We start from the raw sequence: 27,766 nt of genomic DNA, 5'->3' as shown, positions 1-27,766 counted from the left end.
GAAAAAACCTACCACTTATCAGAGAAGCTCCACTATCACTTTTGCTACTTCCTTTCTCCTCCACCACCACCCACTTCTGCTTGTAATTCTCCCAGTCACCCCTACTCCTAACAACAATATACAGCAGAGAAAGTGCTGCATGCCTGCTATCTGCCACAACAGAGCTACCAACATGGGGGGGGGGGGGTGCTGCTGCAAAAAACAGCAACAACTTGCACATAACTTGACATGTCCTCTAGCTGGTTCTGATTTGCTGCTACTCAGAAGGAGCCTCACATCCTTATAAAGAATAACTGCAAATATCATTATGATTTATTTTGTGTCTATATTGCTCTTTATTTTAAAAATAAAATAGCCTTTTACATAACGAAAATTAAAACACAACATCTAAACAACATAAGCAATGTGGCAATATAAACATATACATTAAAACCTAAGTAAACCAATCGTGTATTCCTCCACCTCAGAGAATTTTTTTTAAGTTGCATGATCTTGATTGAATATCGATGCTGCTATCAAAACTGAGTGAGGGCTAATTCCATTAGGGAAGGATTAGAGGGGAAAGCCCCTAAAATAACTGAGTACTGGGAATGAAATATTTGACACTGAAAAAGACAGACAACCAGCCCCAGCCCTTCCCTGGATGTAAGATTCCAGTTACAGGAAGGAATCTTACAGGCTAAAGGAAGGAAATATAATGTCAATCAGAGCAGCACCAACACAATTGTTTGCAACATATTCTGGGAACAGAGATCAGGACGGGATGTGAAAGTGAAGTGTCTTTATAGGTGGCAAATGTAACAAAGAAGATTCTGGATTTTACAGGATACAAAATACACCAAACACAAACAGTTCATTGTTGGGCCGGTGAGGAACACCCCTCAAACAATGTTTTAAGGAAAGTGCTCTTTGTCCAAAATTCTAAGACAAATTGTGATACATATTTTGTGCTTTTTGTGGGTCTCTGTTTCCATTCTGTAAAATGGGAGTAACTTTACATCATTAAGTGTAAGAGGCAAATAAGGCGCACCAAGGAGCTCACAACCTAAAGTTAACCAATAACCTCTTTCACCAACACTGATAAATTCTACAGAAGATTTTGAGCTGGAGTGAGAGTCATTTAATAATCCCATTATCAAACACAAAGTGGTGGATAACACGTCATAGAAAGCCGTCACTTTCCAGAGAGATGTGCACCATCTGGTTCCAGGGGATGCTCTGTCCAAAGGTACATGGGGAGATTCCTTTGCTGAGGCTAAGCAGATCTAGGTCTGGCTAGCGCATGGACGAGTGGATGCCTGGGAACCACAAGCACACCATCTTTGTTTCCATGACAAAAGAAAAGTGGGATATAAATTTATGGATGCATGCAGGAGTGGGGATTATTTATTTCCCAGGTTATAACGCTAGCATGCTGTCTCTGTTTCTAATGTCCCTTTTACCCTGCATTATCTGTTGCAATGTGGAACTGTGCCGTTTTCCCAGAAATGCCATCATTTACACCAGTGGGCAGGGTGTGACACAACAGTGCATGACACTGGATAAGTCGCTACCCTTTATGCTCCTGCTTTCTTCCCTTCCGTCATGATTCACCCATGAAAATGGAGGGGAAGAATATGCCAGGACACAGCCCCAATTTCGTCCCATGGTGTAATCCATGAAAACCGTGGGAAAATTACAACGCAAGACTCCCACGAATTTCTAAGTCAATGGGGTTGCAACCGGATTGCCCCACCCCCCACCCGGAAGCAATTGACATGGAAATGAAAGAAATTATCAGGTAAGGAAATGTCAGAGAAAGGGATAAAGTGCTATTTGAATGCATCCTAAAAGCACAAACTGCTGCAATCTGTTGCAACAGGGCACCCACCTCTTGGCCATAATCAGTATTCTGTCATTCTCAGCTGTGCTGTTTCAGGCCCCTTTCTTCTCACAAGAGTCCCCCCCAAAAAAAGGTCCGTTTCAAAAGCCCCGCCTCTCCACCCCTTGCCTCTGGAGGGAAGCAGAGGTCTGTATGTTGCTTTGAGCCTAACCCAACTGCAGGGGGCTGCTTATGCTGCTGTCAACAGAAGGGCTCTCCATATTGCAGGACTTCCTGCATTGCAGCAGCCTGCTGCTCTTCGGCTCCTTCTCATCAAACTTCCTGCATTGCAGCCCCAGCGTGGATTACCCTGGGAAGGGAGAGCATGGAAGAAGAAGGTACAGGAGGAGGGTGGGGGAAGACAGAGACTCACCCAAAGCTGGGGCTACACACAGCCACTGCTCACATGCTGCAGCTCCTTACGTGCAGGAATGCAAAATCAAATCCCATTTCTTACCAGATGTTTGCTGACCTAAACATCTCTCTCTCTCTCTCTCTCTCTCTCTCTCTCTCTCTCTCTCACGCTCTGTATCCTGTACTGCCTGCCAAGCCGTTATTCCAGAGCGAAGGGAGGCAGCCTCTCCAATGCTAAGCTAATTTACAGCACTAAGCCTTTCTGATGCAAGCTTGGGCTGCCCTTGTCATACTTCTCAGACCATCAGTCGCTCCCTAACAACCAAGCTCTTCTGCTTTATTTAAAATTTTCAAACATAAATTTCCTTCCCTGCTTATTTCCCCTCCATCTCCAAACCCTCCCGTCAGCCTATTCTTCCAGCTGCTGACTTGGCTCCAAGCTTGCTCCATCTGGAAGGGCAGGAAAGAGGGTTAGTTCCTTAGAGGAAGTTTGCTCTTGTTCTTTTCTTTTTTTAACAAAAATAATATGACACTTCAAGGACGCCCTATTTCTCCCTGGATCATTTCCTCACGTGCTGCCACTCTGCAAGAATCATTATAGAAGAGCAATATCGTTTAGATCAGGCTTCCACAACCTGGTGCCCTCCAGGTGTTTTGGACTACAACCCAAACACAAACCAACTAGAGGGCATCAAGTTGGAGATGGCTGATACAGAGGCAGGCGGAGGATTCTGTGGAGCCACTTATCTCTGCATCAGTTTCTTCTCTGCAGATGACACATAACACATATCTATGTACTTTATGTCTAATCAATTTAGGGAAGTTTTTAATGACTGATGTTTTAATGTACTTTTAATATTTTATTGGAAGCCACCCAGAGTGGCTGGGAAAACCCAGCCAGATGGGCGAGGTATAACTTATTCCAGTTACAGATAGGTAGCCGTGTTGGTCTGCCATAGTCAAAACAAAATAAAAGAAAAAAAATTTCCTTCCAGTAGCACCTACTGGAAAGGGAAGCTGCTGAATTGCAACTTATTACCAAACTTAAAACCATGGAGAGACCTGGTCTGAACAAAGACATTGGATTCTTATCTCATTATACATGACAAGCCATTTTTCACATTCTCACCCCTTGCTTTTTCCTGTAAGACCTATTGCAGTCGTTAAGAGTCGTCAACAGGCTCATCACAGCTATCTGCCAATCATCCATTCCCACCACCCTTCTGAGTAATACCCCTCCCCACCTTCTCACTATATAGAAGGGTCTGGTGACTTCTGTTTCAGTGTATCTGAAGAAGTGTGCATGCACACGAAAGCTCATACCTAGAACTAACTTGGTTGGTCTTTAAGGTGCTACTGGAAGGAATTTTTTTCTTTTATTTTGTATAAATTATTATTATTATTATTATTATTATTATTATTATTATTATTAAGCCCAGAATTCATGCCTGGCTCAGTAATCCACAAGGGTGGGTCTGACTCCTTTTAACCACCATTGTCGAAGGAAATCCATCAGAGGTCTTGAAGCAACATGACTTATATTCTTTCTGGTTCACATTTAGATACTGACGGACAAAACCCACACTTTCCCATGCAAGTACCAGGGAAGGATTTTACATTTCAGAGCTAAACTCTGGAAGCTGCTAATCTGAGCAAAAATGGGGAGCTTTATGGCTCTACAGATGCTGCTGGACTCCGGCTCCCACTAGTCCCAGCCTGGGGGTGATGGGAGTTGTAGTCTGACAACATCAGAAGGACCACAGCTTCCTCATCCCTTCTTTAGAGGAAGACACGTGTTTCCCTGATGGATACACACAGTTTTCTCCTTTATAGACAAGAGCCTCCAATGAGATCAGAATTTTGCAGCTGCTCCTGCTGGCAAGTGCTGGGTGAGCCATGGAAACCACCACGACAGCATGCTTTGCTTTGCTTTTGTTTTGAACAATGTATTAAATTCATCCAAGCCTTTCTCTGTTTCAAAGAAAATTCATACTGGCTCTTATTGGTCTTCTAAAATGCTTTTGACAATGTTTTTGCCATGCTTCATCCACGCCATCCAGTTTTCACTTCAAAATATTCCACTACAATACCGGCAAAACTTGAATAGTCTTCTAGCCTTGCCTGGCCAACAAAGCAATTCCTTCTGTTTGCTGTATTTAAGGCTCCACCTGAAGGTAGCTCTAGCCAGATGAGATCTCTTGATCTCAGTCCCTAATAGTGACTGCTTAATTATACTGGACTTCTATCCACCAGCTCTCTCTCACCTGGGAACCAAAGCATTCCTGCCTAGGTGAGCTCGACTCCAGTCACTGTCCATGCAGTGCACAGAATTAGATCTGCAAAAAGCTGGGGGGGGGGGGACACATTCAGTGATCAATGTTGCCAATGCATTGTGTCCAGGAAGTTCAGAACTGTAGCTCCTTCCCAGGGGAGCTGTGAAGATTCTGACAGCAAAATATGAAAGGGGGAGGGCAGAGCAAGGGAGAGGAGAAAGGGATTTCTGGTGATGTAACAGAGACTCCCACACACACAGCCTGCAAGCTACAACTAAGCTGCCAACTCAGATGCCAAACACTGTTGGGTTATATGGTGCCGGGCCTAGTTTGGAATGTCTCCCGACCACGCGAGAAGGGAAATATAGGTCAGGCTTTCAGAGTGCATCAGAGGATACAGCACAATGAATGCAAAAATGCAGACAAACAAAAGACCTCCAGGTTGATAGAATCACTGTAATCTCAGAGCAGAATCAGACTGGCAGTGTATTTAATCTTTAAAAAGCACAGCAGTCTCAGAGACCCAGGCTGCATTCTCTGCAAAGGTCACGGGGTTGCAGTGCACCAGCATTCAGCTAAATTAACAGAAGCCCTCCTGCTCTCGATCATCTGACTGGTAGCCAAATGATGGAAAGAAAAGCTTTATTTGTCACACAAGATCCAAATCATTACAGATAAGAGCAGTAAGAGCACAAACTTGATTATGCTGGAAGCCAGGAGACACAGTGCTCCCTTCAAGTTATTTTAATTAGGTGAAGAGGACAAGCTGATGCCCAGAGGGAGAGAGAGGAGATATTCCGGATGCCAGGAGAGACCACAAGGAGTACCCCACAGAAGAAACAATCACCCTTTAGCCCTGAGCACTACTAATGCTGAGCCACCAAGGCAAAAGGACACATCCAGAGGATCATTTTGAAGGTCAGATGTGCATCCAGGTCACACCCACCCTTTGCAGCCCAGATCTCCTGTTAGCACTGCTATCTCCATTCTGCACTATATCCTTCCTGTCCTTCTCCATTCATCCTACAGACTTTGGTAGGCATAGGAATAGCACAGACCATGCGGGCACTATAATCAGACAAAACTGTGCCTGCATTTTTCCAATACATGACTTGCTAGTTTCTTCTACTTCTAATTTCAATGCAAAAGTGATGAACTGGGAAGCTGCTGCTCAGATGCACTCCCAATGGTTCCATGGCACAGAAGATAATCTTATATAGACTACCGTAAACTCCTGAATTAGTGGTGCCAAGTGTAATCACGATAGGGACCAGGGCCTACAATTTCCCCTTTGCTAATGAAGGAAATGAAATCTTTCTTGGGTTACGTCTTGGGATAGCAATAGAGGGCTATGATGCAATATGGCAGAGTGTGCTAAGTTTAAAGCACACCCCAGCAGCTTTTATTGACAAAAGTAAACATCTATATGTTCCTCCATTACTATAGCTGTAGAAACATCCGTTGTAGTCCCTAAGGAAAGAACACCACCAGTCTAGAAGCAACTTTCCGCTCTGACTTTTCCAAGGCTTTACCACCATGGACTATTTGTCCTTTTCTCACAATTTCTATCAACTTTCCTATAATGATTTATTATTATTATTATTATTATTATTAAGCACAATTTATAATACCTCAGTCAGTAGAGCATTAGACTTTTAATCTCAGGGTCATGGGTTCAAGTCCAACGCTGGGCAAAAGATTCCTGCAATGCATGGGGTTGGACTCGATTATCCTTGTGTTCCCATCCAACTCTACAGTTCTATGATTCTGCAATTCTGTATACTGCTTAATCATCAAACCCCTAAGATCTTATCTAGGGGTTAAGCCGTTGTTTGTAACCAGTGCTCATCAAGAAACACGGCTCTGTAGGTGTGCATGCATGTCCCAGTCCTCCTCTTCTTCCTATGGCATAGTAATTGGTGTCTGTCTCAGCCAAGTCCCTGGCCTCAGAGTCCCACCTACTTCATCCAGCCTTGATAACTTCATCCAGTGCTTTTTTCTGGGGGGACGCAATGGTATACATACCCTTAAACATTTTGTGAATCTTTGTACTTTTGCCCATTTACTGTATTTATTTCCCCTGATTTGAACTATAAAATGGTGATTTTCTTGAGTAAAAATGAGAGTACCCCTAAACATTTATTTATTTATTTATTTTAAAAAGCACTGCCTTCATCCAAAGATCTCGGGGTGTTTCACAGCATAAAAACTCAAAATACATAATTAAAACAAGAACAAGAAGAAAACAAAACAAAACAAAACAACAACTACCAGACATTTAGAAGACATCTGAAGGCAGCCCTGTTTAGCGAAGCATTTAATGTTTTGATGCATTACTGTATTTTAATATTTTGTTGGAAGCTGCCCAGAGTGGCTGGGGAAGCCCAGCCAGATGGGCGGAGTATAAATAAATAAATAAATATATTATTATTATTATTATTATTATTATTATTATTATTATTATTATTATCATCATCATCATCCCCCAAAACGCATTGAAAAGGACACAGAATGTTAATCAGTCATAGGCCTGGCCGAAGAAGAATTCCCACCTAGCTCAACCACCAGTCTTATTGGTCTTATTTCTGCTTGCCAGGAAAGCTTCTCTTCCTGAGGGTGGTGGTGATTTTGATTTATTAGCTGCCCTTCACCGTAATGTCAGGGCAGGTCTCAGAAATTTTAAAATACAATATTAAAAACAGCTTAAAAGAAATGATAGCTACAAGAATAGGGTGAGTCCTAAGAATACATATCTCTGGTGGTTTCATCTAGGTGCTGTGGGTGGGCCATCACTGACCTCTTGGTCATCCATTTTTGGCATTTCTTCCATGCAAGGAGTTACCTGGTCTCTGACATCATGGGCTGGGAACTCACCTCTTTGTAAGGAATCAAGAGCCTATACCAGGAGAATTCTACCACTGAGAAAGGGATACTAGAGCGTTCCAGGATGACTGGCCTTGGTCCAAGAGGAGGGAAACATGAGAAACTCCCAAGAGACATCCAATACGACCAGCATGAAAGTAAAATAGTGAGTGTTCCATGTATGGCAACAGACAAGGAACAGGCAACCGTTCTTGGGTAGCAGGAGCCAAATTACATTTTTATTGAAGGAAGAATGTTCCTCTGAGCCTGGTTCCCATGAAGCTCAAAGCCACCTTCAAAACATTCCTCAATGAACACCCATTCACTAACAATCCTCGTCACTGCAAAAAAGTAGAGCATACAAGCTCTTCCATCACTTTGCATCTGATCAGCAGCTGGCAGTTCTGGAGCAACCGTCTCTCTTTTCATTTAACATACGAAGGAAGAAGCCTGTTCCATCTATGTCAACATTGCCACAGAAACAGCATTAGCACAACTCCTAATTTCACCTTGAACATTAACATGAACCTTGATCATCTTGGCAGGAGTCCATGATCCTTCCTATATTTTTTTTTCATTTCAATATCATGCAAGGGTGAAGAGACCCTCATAATAACCAGCCAAGATGAAGTGATTGGAAGCAGGGGCAGCCCATCCTATTTTGTTGCCGTAGGTGAAATGTGTACATCACAAACACACCATTGCTGTTTCCGCCGAAGTCTTGTTTGCCAGGGTTGCACAGCTGTGGCTTCCAGGTTCTGGCAAGATCTCACAAAAGCAGCACAAGATTGTGCAAGGCCTTTGCACAATCTCACAAGGTTCTCGTAAGATTTTGTAGAGCTCTCATGAGCTCTTGCCAGAACCTGGAAGCCACTGCAGCCACTGCTCACACCCACAGAGGTGCCCCCTTGGATTTTGCCACCTGAGGCAGCTGCATCAGTCTGCCTCATGGATGGGCCAGCGCTGACTTGGATGGAAGGCCAGACTTTGTGCAGACAATGCATTTCCACAATGGTGTGCTGACTAACTTGCCTTTCTCAGGTGCTCACTCCTTATTAAGACAAAACTCACTGGCTGGCTCTCACTCTTGAGAGAACATGAGCAGGAGATGATTATTGCTCTTATGTCCTTCTTGTGGACATCTGGTTGGTCACTGTGAGAATAGAATGCTGGACCAGATGGGCCTCTCATATGATCCAGCGGGGCTCTTCTTAGATTAACATGGCTTTTTATTTGAAGGCACCGGCTGCCTTTCATACGTTGGAAAGCATTTTGTCTCTCTGTGTGTGACTGTCTCTAAAAGAGTGGCTAAATCTAAACAAACAGGAGTGTTCCCACACTGGCAAGCAGCAGGGACCACAGCTTCAGCCAACATTCCCAGAGTGAACCAGGGAAGATGTTGGAAGGAGGGAGAGGGCAAGTGAAGGGAAAGTGTCTTTTGCAACATTCTGCTGGCATGAGACAGGGCACGTGTATGCTAGTGTGGACCACACAATTATGGCTGTAATTTTCCCAGCAGCTACTATCTTAGAAAGGGCTAACACACCACACCAGACTATCCTTCTTCCACACATTTGTAAACTTGTGTACACAGAATTTAGAAGCTTGAATTAACCTAGATTTGCTGCTGAATCCATTTTCATTTGGTCAGTCTGACCTGTTACCCCAGGAACCTTCTGCTCCATAAATGGCAGTTTCTGCAGCTTGAGTTTCTAAGAATTGGGAATGAACCCCTTATTTAATTTTCAGCACCTTTAAAAAAATTAGCAGGACAATTCCAGGGTGTGTGATCACAGAGAGGAGCCTATAATAGGAGTTCCTCTATGAGCGTTCAGCAATAAAGATCTTATGAGTCTTTGAGAGTGGCAGGAGCACAGCCAGGATTTATGTTGGAAGGGGCAAGCCTTTTTTTTTATTTACTTGATTTTTTTGGGGGGGGGCAGCTGCCCATGGACAGTGGTGACCAACCTGTGGTTCTCCAGACATTACTGGACTTGAACCTCCATCATCCTTGACAAATGACCATGCTGGCTGATGCTGATGGGAGCCAGAGTCCAACAATGGCTGCAGGTGAGGGAGGCACAGGTTGCCTATCCCTGCATAGTGGGAGATTTATATTAAGCATAGTATGGAGCTGATATGAACACAAGAGTCAACAAGCTAATATGCATATTTACATTTCACTGTTTTCTATATCAAACAAAGTTTCTGCCACCTTACAGAGTGTGGATTCTCCAGCAAAAGGACAAAATAATAAATCATAGCAGTAGGAGAGAGATTAGGAACACAAGGGCCGGGAACGAAAACAAGAGAGAGAGATTTTAGCTGAGATTTGGGAAATGATGGAGAGTCGATGAGGCAGAAAGAAACACAGCCTAGGATGAAGGGCCTCAAAGGATCTCGTTAACAACTACATGCTTGCTGCCTCTTCGCAGGGACCACTCAAGAAACTGGTCCAATTTCATCCACAGCATTTCTGCCTCATTTCAGAACAAATCAAGAGATTTTAGAAAACTGGACCCCACCTTGCAATTCTCTTTCGCAAGGCATTGCAGAAATCGAAAATGTTCAGTGACGCAAGAGCAGGGTTTGAATTACAGACCATGTTGAATGTCCTTCCCCACAAGTAGAAATCCAGTAGGTGGATTTCCCTTTTTTGCAGCTGATAGAGGCACACAACGTTATTTCACAGGATTTTTTTTAAAGAAGCCAAGGAATCTGTTTGCTGTATATTTTGACAGCTCTTTTCAATGTTGTATGGTGGTTCCTGAGATGAAGGAGCATGTTTCGTCTATGTTTAGATGCAATTGAACAACATTTTGAATCAAAATGGCAGAAAGCCTTTCAAACTTCACTGATGTTAACCACTGATTTCACAACTACATCTTGGCTTCTTAGAATTACCAAGAAATGCCAGATAAAAGGCTGCTAGTATATCATATCCTTTTAAAACAGCAACAACAAAAACTTGATTAACAATTGGGAGGGGGCACAGTTTGGGATTTCCAGCAGCTAGCATATATTGCTATTTATCTGCCACACATATATTCCACCCTTCCCTGAGGATTTCGGGGCAGCATAGAGGGCGCCCCCAGACCCCATTTTTTCCTTACAACAATGAACCCTGGTAATCAACTTTAAAAGTGCCACAAAGTTTCAGCTACTCCTAAGTGGTTCCCAGTAAAGGCAGGTTTAAGCAAACATCTTCCAATGCAAGGCAGCTTTTAGCAGGCTTTGCTCGTGTATACTTTTGTAACCACAAGGACTGGTAACCTGTATGAAAGAAAACAGAAACAAAGAAAGCCGAGATACTCAGGAAGCTGAGTTCTATGTTCTATGCTATGTTCTTCACTTCCCTGTTTCCCCACAAAACTGTAGCACACCAGCAGCTCTTGTGTTGCTTTTTGTTTGCAAGAAGAGGCCTTGTCCTTGCCATTCCACCCTGTCCCCCAACATTTAAACAGGCAACTCTCACAACAGCAAGTGGAAAATGAATCCCCAGAGCCACCTGGATGCTAATAGCACATGACACTGGACAACATTCTCTCCAAAGAAACAGCAAGCTTAAGCTTGTTAAGCACTTTCCCCCATCGATCTACTGAAAAGGAACTGGCGTGGGGCATACTTAAGTACTTTTTATAGCACAACTATTTATATAATGCATTGTGAAAGGAGGTGATGGCTAATTTAGTTTGCTGGCTTATTTTAAATGTGTTGCCTCCAGCTTCTTGTATTGCTGAGTGTTCTGTACTGCAGTTTACAAATACTGAAAGTAATCACATATATAAAGTAGTCATTAAAAAAAAGAACACATAGCAGGGGTGATGCAGAAACAGAAGGTACATTTCCACCAATATCTTAAAGCAATTAGGTTCACACCAGCCATTTTTACATGGGAAAGCTTTTCAATAAATTGTCATATTCAGAAGCTATCCAGGCAGTACGATGTGTCTTTGTGACACAAATGGTTAAGAGCTGCTTTGTTTTGACTGCAGGAAAAAAGCATGAAATGAGGCTGAAATTGAGGAACACACAGGCCTCTAAAATGTAGGTGTTTTGAATATTTCAAAAGTGACATCCAGCTGCTAAATGATAGAAGGGAAAGGATTCTGAAAAGTGAGAGCCTGTGGATGCATGTGTTGCCTGCAATAAGTATCTCAGCATTTTCTAAGGGTTCACAAACAACAGTAACAGCAGCCCTTCTCTCTTCTTCCCAGCTGGTGAAAGAAACAGATGGATAGCATGCAAGTGCGTGCAAACATGTAATACAGGCTCTGCGATGGGGAAGCTAAACTCAAACAGTGAGCTTTTCCTTTTCAATAGCCCTGACTCCACAATCACCTTCATCTGTGGTGCTGAAAGGACAGCTCCTGTGGGGTAACTTCAAGGCTACAGCCCAACTGCGGCTGAGGTTTATCAAGCCACCTAACGGATTTGCAGGCAAAGCACCTACTAATATGAAGAGGATAGCCAGATCTTCTAAGCTCTGCAGATTTCCAGGTTTTGAATGCCTGTTTGTTCCTTGCATGATTTGCAATACTAAGTGATGAAATGCATGTCTCGGGATGGCAAACATTTCTAAGGGCGTCTCCACTCTTTACACAGCAAAAATGAGTGCTGGGTGTACACCGGTGTTAAATCAGCACTCCCTGCAGCAAACACATAAAGTGTGAACTGTCCATAACCTTGAAGAGTTATTGCCAGTCAGTAGACAATCATGCTGAGCAAGAAGGATTGTTGGCCTGACTCACTATAAGGCTACTTCCTTTGCTCCTGTATGTTTGCCAGGAAAAATGTGGTGATTCTTAAAGCTGAAAAACTGAATACTGTATAAGCATCATTGCTGCTGCTTTCCACTAACCAGTCCATCTTCCCTATCACTGCTTCTCAATCTTACCAATGCAGCTCTGTGTATTATTTGCTCCTTGGCCAATAGCACCAAATTTGTGCAAAGGGTAGTAGAAACAAAGAGGGATTGCAAAAAGTTCCACAAAGGTTTTTTGTTTTGTTTTTACTGAGTGAAAGGGAATTAAAAGGGCAGATGTGGTTCAGTGTAAGTACTGTAAGTATAGGGTGATTCATATTGGGGCAAAAAAAAATGCTAACTTTGCGTGTTCTGTTGACAGTTACTGACCAAGAAAGAGAGCTTGCTGTCATGCAGGATAACTCAATTAAAATATTTTCCCAGTGTGTGGCAGATGTGAAAAAGAAGATTCCCATATGGATTTGATAATAAAATGGTCAGTACAGTGGTACCTCGGGTTACAGACGCTTCAGTTTACAGAATCCGCTAACACAGAAATAGTACCTTGGGTTAAGAACTTTGCTTCAGCATGAGAACAGAAATTGTGTGGTGGCAGCATGGCGACAGTGGGAGGCCCCATTAGCTAAAGTGGTACCTCAGGTTAGGAACAGTTTCAGGTTAAGAACGGATCTCCAGAATGAATTAAGTTCTTAACCTGAGGTACCACTGTATCTTAATTCCTTTGTACAAATCTATGGTGCTACTGCTAGGTTGGCAGGCGCTGGGACCGAGCAGCGGGAGCGCACCCCGCCGCAGGGATTCGAACCGCCGACCTTTCGATCGGCAAGTCCTAGGCACTGAGGCTTTAACCCACAGCGCCACCTGCGTCCCATAGCAGTTCGAAAGCACCTCCGGGTGCAAGTAGATAAATAGGGACCGCTTACCAGCGGGAAGGTAAACAGCGTTTCCGTGTGCGGCTCTGGCTTGCCAGAGCAGCGATGTCACGCTGGCCACGTGACCCGGAAGTGTCTCCGGACAGCGCTGGCCCCTGGCCTCTTAAGTGAGATGGGCACACAACCCTAGAGTCTGTCAAGACTGGCCCGTACGGGCAGGGGTACCTTTACCTTTACCTTTTATGGTGCTACTGCACTTGGAAAACACCTCAAAAAGGACATTGTAGAGCTGGAAAAGGGACACAAAGGGGCAACCAAAATGATTGGGGGAGTTGAACAACTCCCCATGAAAAAAGGCTATAACATCATAAAGCAATACCTTGATGATGAACAAGTACCTTACAATAGGCTGCACAGCTAGAAGTCTAGGCATGTCAGTTCCCCAGCCCCTGTACTTGCCAAAACTAAGACGGCAATGAGCATTTCCATCTCTCTTTCTCTCCCTTCAGCTGCCCAGAAGTCATTCTTGACCAGTCCAAACATGATACATGTTTCCTACATCATCATTTGGTGGTCCAACATATGCTAATATCACTATGGGATAATTAAGTAACAAAGTGACTAACTGTCTATAAGGAAAACACAACTTACACACTATTGGCACTGCATAAATCTGAAATTTTAAACTGTCAAGTTTAAATAAATTTCAAGTGAAAATTAACCTGTGTTTTTCAAATAGCGGCAGCTATTAATCTGAATGTCTACCCAATGAAACACAATAGCCAAGGTCTGTCTGCAAATTTATAAAGAACCCGTGACTGTGAGCCAAGAAATAAATATGTGAAACTCACTGAGCAAAACTGAAACAGTATCTGTGAAAGCTTTCCCTGAGGCTCCCACATTTTGGTCCCACTAGCATGAAATCTAATAACATGAATCCAAGCAGCACAGGATAATGCATTGGATCTGGTCCATGAGCTAGTGAATCCCAATGAACTTGGAGAAACCTGGGCTCACGGTATACATGGAGCATGTCCTATTTTGCAATCTGCAGGCACCATCTGCTGTCCTTCAGGGCCACTTTCAGCACTGTTTTTCAAAGACACAGGTGCACATGCCTCTGTATTATAATGTGTGCAATTGTCCTCTGGGATAGGTAACACACTCTGTTCCTAGGGAGGAAGTGAGTTCTCTGGGCCAACTTCCAGGGTTTTGCTGACTGTTTTTTCAATAGAGAATACGCATGATGCTGCCTTTACTAAATTATGTTAAGCCCCCACCCCCTTATACATGCAGCTTCAAATAACAAGTTTGAAATAAGACTTTAGAGAATCAGAGCAGGGTGGACTTTGCAGGCTTTAACAGATACAACTGGCCAGCTTTTCTACTCAATATTATCATATGGAGGACATACTGGGCTCCATTATAAAAACTGGTCTGCTGAAATTGATACGTCAGAAAGTGATGGCATAGAATTAAATGCCATAAAGACAACCAGTGGTGAGCCTCTGGCTATTTGTTATCTATAATCAAGTGCCAACTCTCTACCTTTTGATCATTCAGCGCCCCTAGCATTTAAAGCAGGCACCCACCCAGGAATTAGGAGCCTCTTCTTCTAAGATTGGCAGGTCTTTGCTGAGAAAAGCTCCTTTGTTTTTAATAGCTGCAAAAACCAAGAATGTGGATCTTCCTGCAATAGGGCTTTAAAAGGCAAAGAAATTGCCTAAGGGAAAGATGCTGGCAACCCTAGTTTCTTAAGCATTAAATGTTCAATGGGCTGATCATCTATGTTAATAGCAAGGTTTTTTTTATAGGTTCAGTCCCATTTGCAGAAGAGGGTGCTCTGGGGTCACCTGTTCTTGGAAAGCAAGGAGAGAAAGCCCCTCTTCTTTCCAGGTTCAGTAAGTGCCATGGTGGCCTTTGGGGGCCAGAATCTTCCTACAGCAGCTCTCATGCAGAGCCGGGTTCAGACTTTAAGAGGCTCTAAGCACTGAAAAGGTTTTGCTGCCCTGCATATACAGTTCAAAACACTGTAAAAACAATATTAAACCGTAACATCATTTTAAACAACAAAAAAGCATATATGTATTACAACACATGAGTGGAATCTGATTTCCTCCCATTATTTTGATCTCTGTTAATAGAATGCCTCCTGGTTTAGGGTGGATAAGATTTTTTTTAAGAACAGAAAAAATGGGGGCAGTGTGTGTAGTGGCATGTAAGGAAGTCTAAGAAACATCTGGTTTCCCCCCATGATGCCTAATGTCAAATTCTTTCCAAACACATTTTTTCCTTTGTCTGGTGCCCCTGTTTTGCTGGTGCCCTAAGCATATGCTTAGCCTGCCTATTGGGTAATCCAGCAGGGATCCCAGCTGGCTCTAGTTACAGCTCTTTAATAGCTCAGTGGTATTGGATGGATATAGCAAGCTTCTGAGCCACACAGAACTCTTCCTCGAGCAAGAAAGATGTCCCTTGCAATATTGCTGTTTATCATTCCAAGACAGCCACTCTCTTGAAATCCTATCATTTGGGCAGTTCAGCATCCCATCTGGATCAACAGAGCCGGGCAGGGAGAAGGAACTATTTTCATCCATGCCCATTCTCTGGGGCACTGAAGCATACGCAGGAAAAGAAGCAGTTTCTGCTATCTTAGCATATTGAAACAAGCAAAATAAATGGCTATTTTTACATGATCTGATATACTATGAAGCTGGACTGTGTGCTGCATTCAACAGAGTAATAATAAGAAAGATTGCTTTCTGCAAGCTGCCTTGCTAACTTTACATTGTTCTGAGCTACGCTTTTCTATGATTCACAGCAGGCTTTAGTGTGGCCTGGCCATTGATGGGGGACAATGAGCACCGAAGGGCAGTTGGCTGCTCCAAGCACCTGGGATATGAGTCACATCGCATCCCCAAGAGGCATCTAAAAATGCTTCACCCTGGGTGACTATAGCAGAGTAGCTGCAAGGAGAGCTCTTAATGAGCTGCTTAGCATTGAAGGAAGGAGGGCAGGGAGGAATAGAACTAACTTCATGAGTTTTCCCAGGGTGCTTGCTTCTGCATCCCTTCAATATCTCTCCACCTTATACAGTGGTACCTCGGGTTACATACGCTTCAGGTTACATACGCTTCAGGTTACAGACTCTGCTAACCCAGAAATATTACCTCGGGTTAAGAACTTTGCTTCAAGATGAGAACAGAAATCGGGCTCCGGCGACGCGGCAGCAGCGGGAGGCCCCATTAGCTAAAGTGGTGCTTCAGGTTAAGAACAGTTTCAGGTTAAGAACGGACCTCCGGAACAAATTAAGTACTTAACCCGAAGTACCACTGTATATGTATCAATGCATATGTTATGAGGAAACCGCTATAAACATCTCCCCATCTAAAGGAAACTAATCCCATAAAGACGTCCCTGAATAATGGGGTTATTCAGTAGTAGGATTTTATTCAGAAGTAGGATGAAAATAGGACCAGAGGGCTCTCTCACCAGCACCTGCCACCCTCAGTCTGGTGCATATAAGTAAGAAATATTTCCCTTACTTTTATACCCTGCTGGATTCAGGACTAAAGGCAGAGTGAAATTGTGAAACCATCTCCTTGTTGCACAACCCTATTATTTCATCCCTCTTTAGCTCCCTGGCTAGGCTCAGAAGGGGAGGAAAAGAACAATCTTAATGTGCCTTATTTGAGTTTTGGAAGTCACTTCAAGTTCACTCAGATATCCAGCCAAGCTGCTTCCACCTTCACTGGTTCTCCTGGCCTCCTGTTCTTGCTCTCCAGAAAGTTAGCCAGGTAGCTCCATTCTGACCAGACTCAGCCAACGTGATAACCCTCCGACCTCAATGAAGTTTGATCATACCTTGAGAGGTCAGTTTCTCATGCCATCTCTCTTCCAGCATCCTCAGCTGGAGCTGGCATCGCCCTGTCACCCTGTCATCTCCTCCACCCTGTGGTTTGTGGGACAGCTGCGATCAATTTATTTTCATTAGCACACTGAAATCACTTCCTTTTTAAAAAGCTAATTGGAAGGGGACCGAGTGAGAGCAAAGGATGGAGCCAATTATCTAGGTCAAGCCTGCATCCTGGTAGGCTCCATGAACTAGCTTTCACTCTCTTAGAAAAGGTGTGACACAGCACTAATGGGGACTCTTGCACAGCAAGCCTGGGCTTGGCTCACCTGCTGGAAAAATGTCAATCCACTAATTGCATGGCCCACATTGTCAGAAAACAGTTCGCGATGAATGAAGTAGAGCTAGCCTATGAAGAGGCAGAGCTTGAGGGGGTTTAATAGCAAACATGCATGCCCAAATCAACCGTTTAAATTAAGTTTATTGTTTTTCTGAAACTGGAAATTTGCTAAACACCTTGGGGGCATTTTAAACTTCTGCCTAATAATAATGTAATGACGAGTCAGTCCTTAAGTGAATGATACTGGATACAAACCAGAGGGGGCATCTTTTATAATGAATCATATTAACAAAACAGAAAAAAGGAGATTTGTTTTGTAGCGGGCCTCAACAAGCAATGAGAACCTGCTGTGACAGCAGCTTATCTTAGTTAACAGTTATTTGTAATGCAGGTTAACTGTACTAACTGAAGGTTATTTATAATGAGGAGATATTCAACAGCTTCACCTCAGACTAGAAAGAAGCACTATCGTGATGTGGAAGCACTTTCCAAGAAAAGAGTTCTATTTTCAAAAGCTAACATTGCCCTAGAGATAGGATTTGTATTCCATTTGTCTAATGAATGATCTTGTGAGGGCAATGGAGGGGGGAGGCTCATGCACATGGCATCCTGACATCATGTGCTGAGCATCACACTTCCCACCCTAAGCTGGGCAGAAGCTTCCCAGGCTTTGGGAAGGAGGCACCAGACTTTAATACTTTAACTCTAATTTACTAGGAACATTTAGGGGACTAGCCTAGCCTAGTCCCCCTAGTCCACTGATAGCACACCACTGGTCCAGGGCACAGCAAGCAGTTTGGGGGGTTCAAAGTAATAGGCAGATTTTTTGTTCTATTCCTGTCCAATGCTGGATCCTGCATAAAAGGTTGGAGTACAGGACCACTGACAGTTTTGTAAGCAACTTGCTCCAACAAAGGCTGAGAGCTTTTTAAAGCTCTGGCTCTCTCCGACTCCACCCCTTTGTGACTAAGGGCTACGTCCACTTTTCCACTTGTCCTGTGCTTTTCAGGCACAGGCCCCAGTAGCTGTGCTCCCCCCCCCCTCAGTTTCCCCCTGGAAAACACAATCTTTGTCACTGAATCGGACCAAATGTCAATCCATGGAAAACCCAATTGTCATTTGGTTTGATTCAGCAGTAAACCATAGGTTTCCCTGGAGGAAAGCAGTGGGGCAGACAAAGGTGTGGACAAATCTGAACTCTAGATTCTTGAAGCACAGCCCTGCTGGCCTGAAGACAGGCACTCATCCTCCATCCACTAGCTTGCTGTCTGGTGTGTTACCTGTGTCACCAGATTGGCAAAGTGCAAAATCCAAAGAACACAGAGTCCCTGCAGACACCTTGCAACATTTGGCCAGCAGGAACAGGTGGCCTCCTAGGCCAGTGGAAAAGGTGCCTTAGACTGCAAGCACATCATACTTTTAAAGCACATTTCATCCCAAATAATCCTAGGAACTGTTGCTTGTTAAGGGTGCCAGAAACTGTAACTCTGTGAAGGGTAAGCTACAGTTCCCATGATTCAGGGTGGGGAGGGCATGCTCTAAATGTATGGTGTGTGCATAGCCTAAATATCAATGGAGGGAATGTCTGTTACCTTTACTGAGCAGTGGCTCGGTGCAGAGCAAAGGACTGAACCCATGAAATAATTTTGTGACACTGTAGAAGGAAATAAGGTGTCTTCCAAGTTCAACAGCACTATCACAAATACCCTCAGTCATCTATGCCTGCGATATTATCTACCCTGAATCCCCATAATACAGCAATTTGCCAATCTAAATACAATTAAACAAACATCAGAAGGAAGTGGTTTCTGTGCTGTCTTCTGTGGCTGTGCTCAGAGAAGGCTGCTAAGTCAGCAATAACCTTCCTCTCTTCCTCTCTCTCTCTCTCTCTCTCTCTCTCTCTCTCTCTCTTTCTCTCTGCAGCTGACAAATGTGTTGTGCTTCTCTGGCCCACTTAGCTACTCTGCCAATTATTAGGAGCTGGTCCGGCTTCAGGCCTTGCCAGATGGACAGATGCCAAGGAGCTTGTGCTGCTTCTAATCCCTTTCCCAAGGGGACTGCAAACCTTAGAATGAGATTCAGCTGCCATTACCACAGCAACCGCTAATTCTGTGAATGGAGTTCGGAGCTTTTGTATCCTGTCACAGACCAGCGAATGCAACAGAGCATCCAGGACTTAGGAGTGCAAGGAGAGAGATAAAAGTCCAAGATGGAGCATGGCAGGCCCAGAAGGAAAGTCCATGGAAGGAATGTGACAAAGCAAAAAATAAAATAAAATAATTAAAATTAAAATTTTTAAATGGCCAGTGTCTAAGGGATGGTTTCTTGAAGGCTAGGTGAAAACTCTAAAACATTCATAGAACCCAGGTCAAGGAGGGAAAAAGGGATTAAGAAGCTAATCCAGAACTGAAAGGATCTGGGGAAAGGATCAGATACTGATGGAGTGTCTAAGCAGAAGCTCAGCCATGAAATGTGCTTACAGCATTCCATATGCACTAACACAATGTGTACATCCACTACATTAAAGGCTGGCCACACAAAGGATTTGTTTCAACTGACAAAGTCAGTCAATTAAAAAAATAATAATCCTGTAACCCTCCTGATTGAAGTTGCCCATTTGTGTTGTACTTATCTTGCTATCAAAATGTTAAAGTGTTGGATGAACCTGAATTAGCTGTATGCAAACAGTGATAAGGAAACGTCTCTGTTCTAATTTTAGATCATGTTCTTCTCATTTAAGATCATGTTATCTCACGGAGAGGACGCATGAAGGCAAATCAGTGGTGACAAGATGTGTGAAAGTATAGCTCAAAAATAGGAAGGACTGGTCCCAGGATTGGAAGAACAAGCCCTTAAAAAAATAAATCTGAGTGGGGGGGGGGGTTGTAGTGCAGAGCTAGGTGGACTTGGCTTGCTGTATCTTTCCCCCCTAGAACCTCAAGATATCCATTGATTGGAAATTGTACAAAAGACATAGACTTAATGTTAAGGAATTCTGAAGCTAGTGAGTGGTTTTCATTTCCAGAACTGAATGGAGCTCACAGTCCTTTGGTGCCCAAATCCAAGCTTCCTTCATTTCTGCAATATAACTTAGGGTAGGGAGAGGGGGATCATGTAGTTGCTGCTTTGTAAAACAATTGGGAGTCAGAAGTCCTTGCTAATCTATCACAAACAACCCAGGTATTTGTCTGATCCAGCAGGGTTCTTATCATACCTGTAGATCTAGATCTACACATTGCCTCCACTTGGGTTACAGTATATTGCAGTCTTCTCCCCTGTGAGGCATGTTAGGGTGGGAGTGCTTTGGCCAAGGCCACCCAGGAAGTTTCATGACTGAGTGAGCTTTAAACTCGTTTCTCATGCCACCAAACCCAACACTCTCATAGTGCTGGCTCACAGAGACTTGCATTTAAAAATCTGTTTGGCCTACATCTTTTTGGTGCAAAAGAGTAGGAATGGCTGGCTCTCTCCTGTTAACTCCTTCCACCATCACCTTTTAAGAAGAGGGCAGAAGAAGCACTCAGGCATCGAGAAACAGTCTTCGGAGTGACCCTAATCCCAAGCAAGTCTTCAAGCTTTTCCAGGATTTCTGCCTGGCTTTTAGGGGGAAAAAAACCTTTCTGAGGTTAGGAGCAAACAAATAGCATTTATGAAAGCCACACACATGCAGAGGAGAAATGATGTGTCAAAACTCTCCTCTGCCTTTCAGCCCCCAGCACATTAATATTAGCTTCACATTCAGGCCAAGAGCCCAAACCTTGGCAGGGGATCAAGTCCCGCTCTGATCCAACTCTTGGATAAAACAACTAACAGGCTGGAGTAACGCCATGAGTACTGATGCAATTTCCCTGGTGTAACCAGATGAGGATCTGGCTTGGACTAGAGTCACTGAACGTGAGCCATGTGTGTAAAGCAGCCACCTCCCTCTCTAGCCTGCTCACACCAGGAAGAATGAATAACCAAGAGGGAGTTGCTGTTATACAACTGACATAAAACTTTTTCTACAAACCTGGGCATGATCAACAGAGAAAGGTACTTTGGGAGGAAAACAATCTTCCAATTGAACCAGAGCCTGGGCAGCAACTTTAATAGCCAAGTTAACAACCCACAGACTCATCACTCTTCAAGGCATCACCCCAGGGCCCAAACTGAGTTCAGGATTTATAAGCCTGAACTCCCCCCCCCTCAATTACTGCAGTACAATCAAGCTGCTGGTCATATGTACATTAACTCTGGCTCTGGATTTCACAAGATTCTCACAAATTCTCACAAATTCACTCTCACAAATTCCATGTTCATGAGATGCCTAAGGGAGGCAGGGAAGGAGCACAGGCAAATCCTACAAACAGAAAATGGTCTGGTCTCCTTGCTCATTTCCTCGTGCAACAATGACAATCCATGGAAAGGGATGAGCTGAAACCAATATATTTGCAAATTGGAAGTGAGAGGGAAAGGAATGTTATCCACCAGCTGGCTTCTGAGTCATGCCTCACTTACAAAAGTCGTTCTTAGACCCATCATAATTGTGCAATTTACTCCATCCATCAGCTCAAGATGACTACAAGTCAGAATGAACAGGACAGACTTCACATGGCATCTGAAAGATCACACTGAGGTCAACATGGTGTATGCGTTTAGAGAGAGAACTCCATTATTTCACCATCACTGCTGAGAAGGTCTCAGGAGGCAGAGGTACCTAGAAATGGGCCTTCAGTTAAGATTTTTGTCAGGCACATTCCTGCAGAGAAAAGCCACCCTTTAGAAAAAAAATTGATTGAAAAGACCACCCTTCAAGTATCCTAGTCCTAGTAAAGATGGATATGAGACTACTACCATCCGGCTCCTTTAGATGGAAGATGAATGACAATTTGTTTCGAGATCAGGAGATTACTAAGAAGGCCCAAAAAGCTTTGAAAGATTATTTCGAGATAAACTTGAACACTATGGTGGAAAAAAGAATTATCTGGGACGCAAGCAAGGCCGTGATGAGGGGGTTCTTGATACAACAGAATGCTGTAAAGAAAAGGATACAAAATGAGAAAAAAGACAGGATTTTGGAGAAAATTAAAGAATGTGAGAAGAAATTAAGATTAAAACCGAAGTCACAGCCGATTCTGAGAGAAATTAAACTTTATCAAGCACAATATTCTAAATTGATAAACCAGGAAATAGAGTGGAAAGTTAAATTAATGAAACAAAGAACATTTGAATCGGCGAATAAATGTGGGAAACTGCTAGCATGGCAGTTGAAGAAGAGACAAAAAATGAATACAGTTACAAATTTAGAGATTGAAGGAAGAAACATACAGAACCCTATGGAGATTAGAAAGTGTTTCCAGAGATATTTCAAACAACTGTATACGCAAGGGCCGCAAGAGGAGGCTGAGATAGAACAATTTTTGATAAAGAATGGATTACCAAAAGTGTCACAAGAAAATAGATCAATCCTGAATTGCAAAATAACACGACAGGAGATTGAACAAGCCATTCAGAATATGCAATTGGGCAAATCTCCAGGGCCGGATGGGCTTACCTCCAAGTATTATAAGACATTGAAAGACTATTTGATACAACCACTGATGGAGGTAGGCAATGAAATTCTGGAAGGGAAGAAGGCGCCGGAATCGTGGAAAGAGGCCTTTATCACATTGATACCCAAACTGGAAACGGAAAAGACACAACTTAAGAATTACCGTCCCATCTCCCTCTTAAATGTGGATTACAAAATATTTGCAGATATTTTAGCAAGTAGATTCAAAAAAGTTCTAAATGAAGTAATTCACAAGGACCAGGCAGGCTTTCTCCCAGGCAGACATTTGTTTGCTAATACAAGGAACATTATCGATATTTTGGAACTTCTGCAAACAAATATCAACACAAAAGCTGTGTTAATTTTTATAGATGCGGAGAAGGCCTTTGACAATATTTCCTGGAAATTCATGAAGAAAAACTTGGAAGGGATGGGAGTTGGACGGGGATTCGAAAATGGGATAGATGCAATCTATTCAGAACAAAAGGCCAAATTGATAGTTAATAATGTGGTTACAGAAGAGTTTAAAATTGAAAAAGGAACACGACAAGGCTGCCCTATTTCCCCATTGTTATTTATTTCGGTCCTGGAGGTGCTCTTGAATATGATTAGAGGAGACCGGTTGGTTGAAGGAATTCAGGTCGGAGCGAAACAGTACAAACTTAAAGCTTTTGCAGATGACCTAGTTTTGACTTTACAGGAGCCAGAATCTAGTACGAAAAGAGTATTACAATTGATTCAAGAGTTTGGTCGGGTGGCGGGATTTAAATTAAATAAGCAAAAAACTAAGGTGTTGGAAAAAAACTTGACAGTTACAGAGTCAGAAAGGTTTTAGAAAGAGACAGAGTTAAACGTGGTTAAAAAAGTAAAATACCTAGGGGTAAATATAACAGCCAAAAATTTGAGACTATTTAAGGACAACTATGAGAAATGTTGGTCAGAAATTAAGAGAGACTTAGAAAGTTGGACAAGATTAAAACTTTACTTGTTAGGCCGAATCGCCGCTATAAAGATGAATGTATTGCCAAAAATGCTATTTTTGTTTCAAACTTTGCAGATTGTGGATAAAACAGAGTGCTTTCAGAAGTGGCAGAGAGATATTTCCAAATTTGTCTGGCAGGGCAAAAAGCCCAGAATTAAGTTTAAGATATTAACTGATGCGAAAGAAAGAGGGGGCTTTGCCCTGCCAGACTTAAGGTTGTACTATGAATCAGCAGCCTTCTGCTGGTTAAAAGATTGGCTGCTTCTTGAAAACACTGATGTATTAGATTTGGAAGGTTTTGATAATGCTTTCGGTTGGCATGCATATTTATGGTATGACAAGGTAAAGATTAATAAGACTTTCAAGAACCATATTGTCAGAAAAGCAGTATTTAACGTCTGGACAAAATACAAAGACTTACTGGAAAATAAAACTCCAAGGTGGCTCTCACCATTGGAAGCTAAGGCCCGCAAAAGACTCAATATGGAGGCCAAATGGCCGAAGTATTGGGAAATATTAGAAAAAGATGGAGATAATTGGAAATTGCAGAGTATGGAAAAAATGAGAGACAAAGTGCGAGATTGGTTACATTACGCTCAGATTAAAGAAGTGTTTAAACTTGATAAAAAGTTAGGATTCCAGGTGGAAAAATCGAAGTTGGAAACAGAATTGTTAGAACCTAAGACTAAGGTACTTTCAAGAATGTATAACTTGCTGTTAAAATGGAACACACAAAATGAAACGGTCAAATCGGCTATGATAAAGTGGGCACAGGACATTGGGTATAATATCATGTTTGAAGACTGGGAAAGGTTGTGGACCGTTGGGCTGAATTTCACTGCATGTAATGCTTTGAAAAAAAATGTTATGAAAATGATATACAGATGGTACATGACCCCAGTCAAACTTGCAAAAATATACCACTTGTCTGATAATAAGTGTTGGAAATGTAAAGAAAATGAAGGAACTTTCTTTCACCTCTGGTGGACCTGCCCTAGAGTGAAGGCTTTCTGGGAAATGATATATAATGAGCTGAAAAAGGTATTTAAGTATACCTTTCCTAAGAAACCAGAGGCCTTCCTCCTGGGTATTGTCGGCCAGAAGGTGCTAAAGAGGGACCGAACATTTTTTATGTATGCAACAACAGCAGCAAGGATACTTGTCGCTAAGCATTGGAAAACCCAAGATTTACCCACACTGGAAGAATGGCAGATGCAACTGATAGACTATATGGAACTGGCTGAGATGACTGGCAGAATCCGAGACCTGGGAGAAGAGACGGTGGAAGAAGACTGGAAGAAATTCAAGATTTATCTACAAAAATATTGTAAATTGTATGAATGTTAAGAAGGATGCTAGAGTACAAACAACTTGGCACCATTAAGCTAGATGAAGTGAAATATGAAGATAAGCTAAATTTAAGAAAAGATAAATTTTTGGAAATTTTAGGTTATATTTAAATTTTTAAATTTGAACAAAGGATATCTAAAACCAGAGATATAACATTGGAAAATTAGATAATAAGAAATAGAAATAAGGGGATAAATTTGCTGGAAAAACCTTACAGTCAGGAACGCAGGAGCAGGAGATGTGAGGGAGTCTAAAGAAGTTAAGAAAATTATGTCAAGAGATGTGTTATATTGTATTGTTTATTGGTATTGTAACTAAAAATAAAAACTGTTAATAAATATTTATTTAAAAAAAAAAAAAAAGTATCCTAGTCCAGGAATGGGGAACATGTGACTCTTCAGATCAGGGGAGTTATAGTCCAACAGCACTTGGAGGGACACAAGGTCCCTGCCCTGGTTCCAAGTTGTTTAGGGTTTTAACAACAAAACTGAGCCCAGAAACAAACTGGTAGCCAGTGCGAACTCTTTCATTATATTGAGGGGTTCTGCTGCTTCATGCCCTCTCAACTACAAAGGAAGGTTGTAGCTCAGTGGTAGAGCATCTGCCTTGCATACAGAAGGTCATGGGCTCAATTCCTGGCATCTCCAGGTAGGGCTGGAAAAGACAACTGTCATTGTAAATGACACTGTGCTAGGTGGACCAAGGGTCTGAGTCACATTCCTATGTACTTAATTTCCAGACTACGGTACATGTTTTCTAGCGTTTTTACACCCTGCCTTGCTGTGGGGGTGTCAGGTAACAACTCCCCTCTTACTCAGCCTAACTGAAAACACTGCAGGCTGGGTCTACTGGGATCACCCTGGCAACAGCTCCCTCCCACAGCTAAGAACCCCGCCCTCTGAATTGAAGGACTAGGATGCTGGTGACAATGATCCAGTTTGTTTTTAAAGATCTTCTGCATAGGAGGGAATGGGCAATTGTGTGATCAGTGTGCAGAGAAAGACAGAGCTCAGTGGGAGTGCATACTGGCCTAAAACAAAGAAGGTGCTGTTCTCCCAGTAATGCTGACGCTTAAAATTGAAGCTAGCTTTGTCATAGTGTGTCATCAGAAGCTTTGAGAATCTTCCGCAGAGGCTGTTGAAGCAGCCAGAGCTTTATATTAAAAAGGTGAAAGACTCAGAGGTGACCTGCTAGAAAAGCACTCCTCGATTCTAAGCAAAAAATCCAGCTGCTTTATTTTTAAAGAAGCTCTGGATTCATCGCTGAAAGGACCAAATGCCTGAAAGGATCGAATGCGCGTATGATGATCTTCACACAATGGGGCAGGAAGCAAACCTGTTGCTTGGCAACGCAGCTCTGAAGGCTTCCAATGGGCCAGAAGCTGATATTAGGCAATGTTCTCTGAGCAAAAGAGAAATAACCAGATTGGAAGAGAGGGTGGCTTTAAAAGATGCTTAGATAAATCCAAGGAGGATGTGTCTATCAGTGGTCACTTGCCACAATGGTGATGCTCTGCCTCTGCTGCTGGAGGCAGAATGCCTCTGAATGCTTGCTGAGAATTGCAAGTGGGAAAGTGATGTTGCACCCAGGTCCTGCTTGCAGACTTCCATAGGCATCTTGTTGGCAATTGTGAGGAGAACACGATGCTGGACTAGAGGGGCATTGGGCCTGATCCAACAGGGCTCTTCTTACGTTTAAAGGAATCTGTCCTCAAGAATGAGGAATGGGAAAGGGACGACAACATATTCTGCATGGAGTCTAATAAGGTTTACATAGAAAAAGTAGAAAAAGCACCCCAATACCAGCCCCATCCTTGTTAACCCAGGGCAGGCAATTCCAAATTCTGGGGTAAACTAGACATAAGGAGTATTAGAAGAACGGGAGTCCCTCAAAGGCTTAGTGTTCTAGGAGAATGGTGTGGCAGCATCCCAGAGGTGCATTTTGGCATGGTGAGATCAAATATGCAGACCCTCCAATGCGCGAACACCTCTCAGCAATCATTTTGTGGAAATGGCAGACCAAGTATAGACTTCAGGGCAAATTTCCCATGTCAACACCACTTGGCAAGTGGCTATTCCTTAATTGAGAGAGATCTGCAGTTGGAAGTGTGGTTGAGAACACACTGACTTTCTTGAAGTTCCTTCAATTCAGGGGCAGGGGTCCCCTGCAGGTGGGCAGCGTGCAGTTGTGCTTATATCCAATGAACAGGCCTCCCACATGCATCTAGCCAGCCAATGTGAGAACAGGGTACAGGATAAAGTGGGTCATTGGCCTGATCCAGCTAGCTCCTCTTGCGTTTTTATGTTCTCAGGCCTGGTGGCCAAATGCCACCCTCCAGCTTCTCTGTTGCCCCTTGAACATGGCCACAGTAAAGGCAAAATGCTTGGGGACGTGAGAATGTGGTGGGTGGCAGGGGTTAAGACTGTACAGCTCATGACTCTATATATAGGAGCTTGGCTTCATCACATTTATATGGGAGCTTGGCTTGATCTCATTTGTTGCCTCCACCATCACTGCCCTTACAATAAAACACAATATAATAATTAAAAGCTAGAGGTTTGTTCAAACTAGGAATTAAACAATTATGTGAAGTAGTTAGTAAACACATGCACATTTATTTGCTTTGTATAATTTAATCAGAATACTAATTATGCTTTGCCTCGGTGATTTAAAAAAAAAATTGGGACAGGAGCACAAAGATATAATGGCACAACTAGGCAAGAGCTC

At 42.9% G+C, this 27,766-nt stretch overlaps 1 protein-coding gene across 7 annotated transcripts in view; it reads right to left on the bottom strand.

Annotated features, from left to right (window-relative positions):
- The window catches only part of NAV1 (neuron navigator 1), a 292,439-nt gene that overhangs the window by 223,024 nt on the left and 41,649 nt on the right, over positions 1 to 27,766 (bottom strand). Inside the window, exon 1 of one of the 7 annotated variants that reach the window (XM_079978775.1) lies at positions 2,235 to 2,361. The exons of the other annotated variants lie outside the window; for them this stretch is intronic. The gene's annotated coding sequence lies outside the window, so the exon portion shown is untranslated. Of the gene's footprint in view, positions 1 to 2,234; positions 2,362 to 27,766 lie in introns of those variants that run through there. 7 annotated transcript variants of the gene reach the window in all.

The sequence above is a fragment of the Podarcis cretensis genome, assembly GCF_951804945.1.
Source record: "Podarcis cretensis genome assembly, chromosome: 6".
Lineage (NCBI taxonomy): Eukaryota > Metazoa > Chordata > Lepidosauria > Squamata > Lacertidae > Podarcis > Podarcis cretensis.
This window is presented reverse-complemented; position numbering and strand designations above follow the sequence as displayed.